Here is an 8,235-nt window from a genome sequence, read left to right on the forward strand (position 1 = left end):
CTGTCTTTCTCGGACGCAGTAGCAGCGGAGGCTGTGGGCCGCCAGCGCGCTGGGAAGTCGTCTCGCCCAGGGAGACCCCCAACAAACGCGGGAGCTGAGATGGGAACCTCTAGCAACCCCTGCGAGGCCGGAGCCGTTCGTTGCCAGACATGGGGCTGCAGTGAGCCCAAGCCGCAGGGATTGCTTGAGAGGGCGGCTCATCCCGCAGGCGCAGGGAGGCGGGTGGCAGGCGTGGAGACGGAGTTCTGGGACTGACTGCCCGAGCCGTCCTTTCCCGGGAAGCCTAACCCCCAACTAGGGGTTTGGGGTCCTCTCTGGCATTTGGGCACCAACCTGCCGCCCATGCGCCTCTCGGACGCAGCTCCCCGCAGGGTTTCTAACTATCTCTGCTTTCGTGGTTGGCTTCTGTTTCGTTCTCCCCACTTGCCTCCCGCTGGGGGCTGACCGCCTAGGCCCAGCCTGCTGCTGGAACTGGGCCACAGCGACGCGGCAGGGCTGGGCCGTGCCAGGTCGGGCTTCGCAGGGTGTGGAGTTGGCGAAAGAACCACCCTAGTGGCCTCTGCCCCGGACGCCAGAAGGTGGGGGATCAGGGCGCTGCAATCCTATTCAGGGCGGCTGGCCCCTAAGTCCTAGTTGGGGGAGTGCTGACCGGTCTTTCCAGTGCAGGTCATCCTCTGCAGGTAATTTAGAACCCTGGAGACGGCACGGTGTCTCCGATTAAAATATTTTTCACTTAGTGGAGACAGTGGAGCGGGATAGTGGAACCGATACAGGGCTCATCACCACTACAGCAGATTTGCTGAATGGGCAAAACACTTCTGGGCCTCTGGTTCTTGGTTATGAGACTTATGGAGACTCTTGGTTATGAGAATTATGAGACTGAATTCTTATCTGTGGATTTCAGATTGTCCCATGGAATATCCATATTTCTTCTTTTAACAAAACTTAAAGGTAGTCTTTTTCTGGTTTGCAGAAATGTTTTAATAGAATTTTTTCTATATTTTTCTCCCCAAGTGATTATTGTTGATTATTGTTGATGCTAGAATGTAACACAAGGTGTCTGGTGTTGCCCCAGGTATACTTAACCCCTTCGATCCCAAATGGCACCTAGTCTCAACCAGAATCAGAGGGGTAGGGCTAGATGACCTTCCATCAAAGCCCCTCCAGGCTGCTGTGAAGATTACTGTCACATTAGTGAAATATCAAGTCTTTGTTGTGGGTGGTCTGTTGGCCAGAGAACAACTTGGAGAAACCTAGGATCAGATGCGTATGACTGTGAGGCATTGTGCATCTGTGATTGCTAAAAGCAAGTTTGGGATCAATTTAGGGTTAATTGTCTAGGTCTGGCATATAAAGGGAGTTCTCATTCTGGCTAAAACCTCATAGGCCTTTTCTTCAAAACTGCTCTCCCTTGACTGGGAGTACAAAGGCTTAGAATAAATATATAGTAATGCCTCTGTCTGATAGGCCTTATATGTTTAATGGAGAAATACCAGGTAGACTCATGGAAGCAGAATTTTAGAGTTACACTGTCCAATACAGGAGCCACTAACCACGTGTGGTAATTGAGCACTTGAAATGTGGCTACTCTGAATTGAGTGTGAAATATACACTGGATTTCAAAGACTTAGTGCAGAAAAACCCAAAATATCTCAATACTATTTTTATATTAAGGTTGAAATATTTCAGATACATTGGATTAAATGAAATATTATTAAAATAACTTCATTTGTTTCTTTTTACTTCTTAAATGTAGCTAGGAGAGAATTTAATATTTATGTTAGGCATCATTGTTCCAGAATATGGAATATGGCTACCGTGAGTGGAGAGTGACTGTAAGATGGTTGCCTGGCTGGAGGCTGAATGAAGACTCAGGCTTGGCTAAAGAGAAAGGTCACTGGGAGGAACTGGCACAGCTGGAGCCAAGGGTTTAGGAGAGGTATATCTCTGCCAAAAAAATGAAGGTAATTTTAGGTGATGCGATAGAAGTAAAGAGACTAGTTCCTCTTGTTCTGCCCTGCTCCACCTAGATAACACTTTCCCCTTAGGTCAGGGGTCTTGTAAGCTAGAGAGACTTATCTGATTAAAGTGCTCTCCCTTCTGTGTTTGTGCAAATATATCATAACTTACCCCATTATGGTAAAATTATGGTGTTGCATCTGCCTCTATATTCCCAGCCTCCGCTCAAATATTGTGAGCTCTTTGAGGGCAGGGACCTTGCCTATTATCTTTTTACCTGGAGACTGGGATAGTGTAACAACCAGTAAGTGTCCGGGGATCCAGAAAGCATGAACTGGAGAGGTTCCTCTGGTCTGTCTCAAAGAACCAGGTACCTGCTTGAATCCCTACTTGATTCCTTTCTGACCATGAAAAGGTGATGCTGAGCCCAAAGAAGTATGGATGGGATCTGATACCATAGGAGGCAGGAGAGGGGAGATTTCTAACGTAGGGTCTTCCTAGACCTTCAGGCCACATCAGAGTTCTTTTTATAGGCAAGACTGGCCTTAGTGCCCACTCTTGCCCTCCTTTTTCCTTGCTTCCCTGTGACTAGGTTTCCCTACTTCATTCTTTTTTAAGGAGTGACACAGATCCTGCTACTTGGCCTGGGCCCTCTCACTTCTTTGTTAGGCCTGAAAATTTCCCTGGTGGGGAATTTAAATGTGGAAATCAGAAGGTTAGGAAGCAGAAGCGACAATTTATGTATCCAGGACAAATGTATCTGGGACCAAGGTTTTGCCAGCTCTGTCTGTAGCCCCCTCACATCCTTTCTCCTCCAGTGATCAAACAGCTCTCTGGATGCCCCTTTCTTATTTCTCCACCCTACCTGATCTACTCAACAATTTCCCAGGCCATGTCAGTCCAGAACAAATGGAGTCATACATAACATCAGTGATGATGGTTTCCTTGGATTGTGTGTCTAGTGGTTATGGCAGGATAGGGCACATACAAGTTATTCCAGTTATTTCTGAGCATACCCAAGAATGTCTTATATGAGCCCTCTCCTTTACCATGTGCCTGACCAGGATACTTCCTCCTACTCAACCTCCATTAGTGAGATTTTCTGCCCTCCGCTGCCTGTAAAGCTGTGTAAGTGTGCCATGCCATATCACATGCTGGTCCCCACCATGATAACAATATATGGGGCCAGAATATTCTCTGTTTCTAGAGATGCTTGGTGCCACTATTGCTGATAAGTTACTGGAATCCCTAAAATAATAAAGCAATACAAGGTTTAGTACCAAGGCTGGGAAGGATCTTAAGAGTTTCTTTTAAAAAGACTACTAAATCAGTATTGTTGGTCTCACAGTGTTCTAAGGGAACACTTAAGGAAAACAGTCCCTCCTCTCTAAATCATTATGACTTTCAAATAAATGAAATCTGTTATTTGTGTTTATTTTTTTACCAACATAGTATATTTTAAAAAATCAAATCGGATTTCACAGCAGACCCTGCCCCAGCCGTCTATACTCTCAATTTCAGCTCCTCAGAGACTACCTTTTTCTTACCTTTTAGCTATCTCTTCTGGGATTTATATCCAAATATTTTTTTAAATGTTTCTTCACTTCTTTTGAGAGAGAGGGTGTGTGAGCAGGTAAAAGGCAGAGAGAATCCCAAGCAGGCTCTGCGCTATTAGACGCAGGGCTGATCTCACAAACCAACAGTTCACGACCTGAGCCAACCAAGACTCAGATGCTTAACCAACTGAGCCACCCAAGTGCCCCTCTCCATATTTCTTGATAACAGGCTTATACTACTAGTTCTTGATTTTTCAGTTTGATCTATTATTTTACTTCTTGCTATAGGAAATAGACTATGCATTTATACTCTAATGCCCTCTCGTAAACACACATATTATTTCTCTATCTTTCAATGTATCTAATACAACCATTCATTATATTATGACTATATATTATTCATAGTTGATCCCATTAGCATAATACTAGGTTTTGGATTCTTGACTGAAATTAGCCATTGTCCCTTTTTCCATACTTTCTTAAGTGGCTAGCACTCAAGTATCTATAAATAATTTATCCAAAACTCTCTTCTCAATATATTCAAACACATCAGGTAATGTATCAGTTTGTTTTTTAAGCTGGAGACAACCCTCTAAGAATCCATCACCCTCCCTCACTCTGGACTGATTGTTCTCCAAACCTACTGCACAGCTTTTGTCCTAGGATAATTTATCATTTCTTCCCTTTTCTACTTCTTTTTTTTCTGAAAGATTTCCATATTCCAAATCTGGAATTTGGAATTTTTACATTTGAATTTTTACATTTCAGTAATCCTGCCTTGTATTTACTAGAGTACTTTCTTGTCCACCTTTCCCTCCACTCTTTAAATAGCATTCTCTTCCATCTGTGGGGTGTAGTATCTTATTGCTCTGAGAATATTTCTAATGTTTTATTTCTTGAGTTGTCTGCATTGAGTTATTCAGTCTTTGTTTCTGTCTTTTGTGTTAGAAGCTTTTCTTAAATGTCTAAGAGATCCTTGGTGAAGAGTGCGGTCTTAGAAAGAAAGCTGACTGGAAGATCGGTGTACATGGACAGGGCTTGTAATTAGGACACCCTGCAGTATTTTTCAAAATTCTGATTGCACACCCATTAGTGGTTTGTGAAATAAATGTAATCAGTTGCAACCAATCCACACTCCCTGCTGCCCTAAATGACAGAATAGAATAGAAAATATATCAGAATATATCACCTATAAAAAAGTTATTTTGTGAAACTTTGGTTTCATATATGTACACACCACATATACATATTTAAGTACTGGGTCAATCCCATAAAATGGGGATTTCTTATTGTGGGTGTTTTTTCAAAGAAATTTTAAAATTACCACTTGGTGTGCTCAAGGAGACTCCAAATAACAAGATAGGTAAGTCTTTTCTCTTGGAAGGAGAGGTAAGTTTCTCTGAAGAAAAATTCTCTAAACTGCTCCTTGCTGGTCTAGTAGTCCATGTTCATTCATTCAAGTATTTGCTGAATACTTACATGGTAAACACTGTTCTCAGTACTGGGCATACATCAGTGTATAAAACAGAAAAAAACTCCCTATCTTTTGGAATTAAGATTCTAGAGGGGGAGACAGACAATAAACAAATGTGGTAAATTATACAGCAGTTAGGTATTGTGCTATGGTAACAGTAACAGAAGAGAAAGCTGAATATATGTATACAGATGCAAGTTACAGGGTAGTTAGAGGCTACATAAGGTAGGGGTGGTGAGTGTTGCTGATTATTCTATGAATGAAGTAGAAAGAAAGCTCATCATCTGAAAGTGAGAATGGGAAAAGAGGTGTTAGAGACTTGAGAAGAAGAGAAGGTATGAAATAACTTTGGACATAGCCCAATAAACCACAGCCTATGGCCAAGTCCTGTTTTTGTACAGTCTGCAATCTAAGGATAATTTTTATACATTTAAATTCTACAACTCAACAGCAGTAAAACAAATAATCCAATTAAAAATTGGGCAGAAGACATGAACAGATATTTCTCCAAAGGCAACATACAGAATAGCCAATAGACACATGAAAAGATGCTCAATATCACTCATCATTAGGGAAATACAAATCAAAACCACAGTGAGATACCACCCCACACCTCTCAGTATGACTAAAATAAAAAACTTAAAAAGCAACAAGTGCTGGCAAGGATATGGAGAAAAAGGAACCCTTGTGCACTATTGGTGGGAAGGCAATACAAAAACACGAATTTGAAGGGATACATGTACCCCTATGTTTATTGCAGTATTATTTACAATAACCAAACTATGGAAGCAGCCCAAGTGTCTACTGATGGATGATAAAGAAGATGCAGTATACATGCACACACAGGAATATTATTCAGCCATAAAAAAGAATGAAATCTTGCCATTTGCAACAACAAGGATGGATCTAGCAAGTATAAGTGCTAAGTAAAGTAAGCCAGTCAGAGAATGATAAATACCATATGATTTTACTCCTATGTGGAATTTAAGAAACAAAGCAAACAAAGGGGGGCTCATAAGAGTTAGTTATGAAACCTGTTCACTTTAATATACTTTCTATTTCCCACTAGTTCATATTTATCACAGAGAAACTATTATGAGCTCAGTCAGACATGTAAGGGACAGTTTCTGTAGAACTTTCAAAAAAGTAATTGCTTCTTCGTATGATCAGCCCTAATACCAATCAAATTCTCATCTCTTTACCCATTTTCAAAATAAGATGAGAACCACTTTAGCAGCTCCCCCAATTACAAGGTCATCTAGTATATCCAAGGAGTCCAGAATCCCAAGACATTCCACATTAGTTTGCTACATGATGAAAGAAAGGTTAAATTCCTATTATCTAGGCTTACAATACAAAAGATTATATTTTCCCCTCCAAGTTTCTCCCCTGGAAAACAAGTATCTCCACTAAATCAACCATACTCCCTTTCCCCAACCTATTTTCCTGTTCCAGACAACTGGCATGGTTTGAGTATGTCAATATCAAAGTATATGAGTTCCCTGGAGAGCTAAGTTTTCTATATTAATTACAAATTTGGAGACTACTATGATTCTAGTAAAAGCAATCCTAAGACTGAATTCCCCTCTCTCATTTTCATAGCTTGGATTTGCTGGTTAGAGGCACAGGTCTAGGAAAGAATGTGATAAAGGTACTGGAAAGCAAGAACAAAGCTTGTAGTCATCAGGTTGTTAGAACCTTTGGACTAATCACTTACTAAAATTAGATAAAGGCCCATTTTTCTCCATTCTGGTCAGGAATCTGGCAGCCCCGGTCTTCCAGAACATACCATGGCCCATGAATGAAAACATCTTTGAGAAAACAGTTGTCACAATGCCCATATGCTTGACACCGTGTGAGAAACAGCTGCCAAGAGGTCATTGGCCAGACAAATGAGCAAATATAAGACAGTAGCATATTATAGCCCAGGATGCGCTAATAATAGAAGAAGTGGCAGCTGACAGAGGAGTCCAAGGTATAATACACAGTTGATCTCTGCTTTCTGATTCCATAAGAACAGTAACCTGAAACCCTTCAAATCCGGGTAAAAAGATCATAACTTAAGTCCAAATTAATGAGTCTGTTTGTAGTGATGGCAGTGAGTCAGCAAGAGACTATATCTGATTCACAATGCCATTTAATAAGGATATCCTAGAATCAAAGAATTTTGGCATTAGAAATTACTTTGGAGGTCTCCTTATCCAACCTTCTACCCAATACAGAAATCTTTCATAATATTGCTAGAAAATGATCATCCCACCCTTCACTTCCAGTGAAAGAAATTTGGAGACTATTTATTTGTGCTAAACAGTTTTATCTTGATACCACTCTGAGTCCTAGCTTTTCCTTCTGCAAAACTGTGAAAAATACCACCTTCTTTGCAGGAGTTAGCATAGTCCCTGGGTTATAGTAGATGCTTCCCTCCAACTGAACCAGGATCTGTATGCCTCCTTGCAACCTCCACCTGCTGGAAACGCTTCCCTTCTGGTTCCAGAAGGAACACTTTCCACGACAGCTCTGAAGACAATAATCATGTTATCATTGCCCTTTTCTAGATGCTCCACAAATTGTGCACATGTTCCTGTCTTACAACTGACATCTCTTACACAGAGTCCTTAATTCCATACTCCTTAGCTAAAACCCCAACATCACCTTCATGTAAACCTGTTAATCCAAGCATTCCCCCACTGTGCAAGAGCAATAGATTTTTTTAACATGAAAGTCAGGATATATCTTTTTAACTCTTTTAAAATGTATTTTTCTTTATTTCATTCTATTAAGATTATCATGAATCTTGAATCTGTCACCTATTGACTAAGAGTCACATTGGGTAAATCTTTTTAATTTTTTAAATTAGAATAAATGGACAAAAATAAGACAAAACCTTTTGAGGCGGTATCATCTGAGTAACAGTGGAACCATAATTCTAGATTGTGATAAACACTGTCGTAGTTAAAAAATGTTTTTTGCTGACTCTTTAGTCATACTGCTTAAATATTAAAATATTAATATTTAAAGCTTTCTATCATCTGTAAAATGCATTTATTTGAAATGTCATTTAGGCAATGGCTTTAACTATATATTAAGGCTCATTAAATAATACTGCCCCTTCCCAAATCTGTCCTATTTATTTGAACTAAATAAAAATTTCCCTTTCTAAAAGAAATATTCTCTTACACACTGCTGGCCCATCATAAACAATTATTGTCACAGTTAAGTAGGAGATTGCTAAAGGACCAGTAGCAA

At 40.4% G+C, this 8,235-nt stretch overlaps 1 long non-coding RNA gene across 1 annotated transcript in view; it reads right to left on the bottom strand.

Annotated features, from left to right (window-relative positions):
- Positions 1 to 7,783, bottom strand: part of LOC120240041 — a 34,500-nt gene extending 26,717 nt beyond the window's left edge. Inside the window, exons 1-2 of the long non-coding RNA XR_005530570.1 lie at positions 6,042 to 7,783; positions 1,999 to 2,006 (exon numbers count right to left, since the gene is read on the bottom strand). This is a non-coding gene — a long non-coding RNA (uncharacterized LOC120240041). The remainder of the gene's footprint in view (positions 1 to 1,998; positions 2,007 to 6,041) is intronic.
- Positions 7,784 to 8,235: the final 452 nt, after the last annotated feature.

Source organism: Hyaena hyaena, unplaced genomic scaffold (genome assembly GCF_003009895.1).
Source record: "Hyaena hyaena isolate Hyena2069 unplaced genomic scaffold, ASM300989v1 scaffold_245, whole genome shotgun sequence".
Lineage (NCBI taxonomy): Eukaryota > Metazoa > Chordata > Mammalia > Carnivora > Hyaenidae > Hyaena > Hyaena hyaena.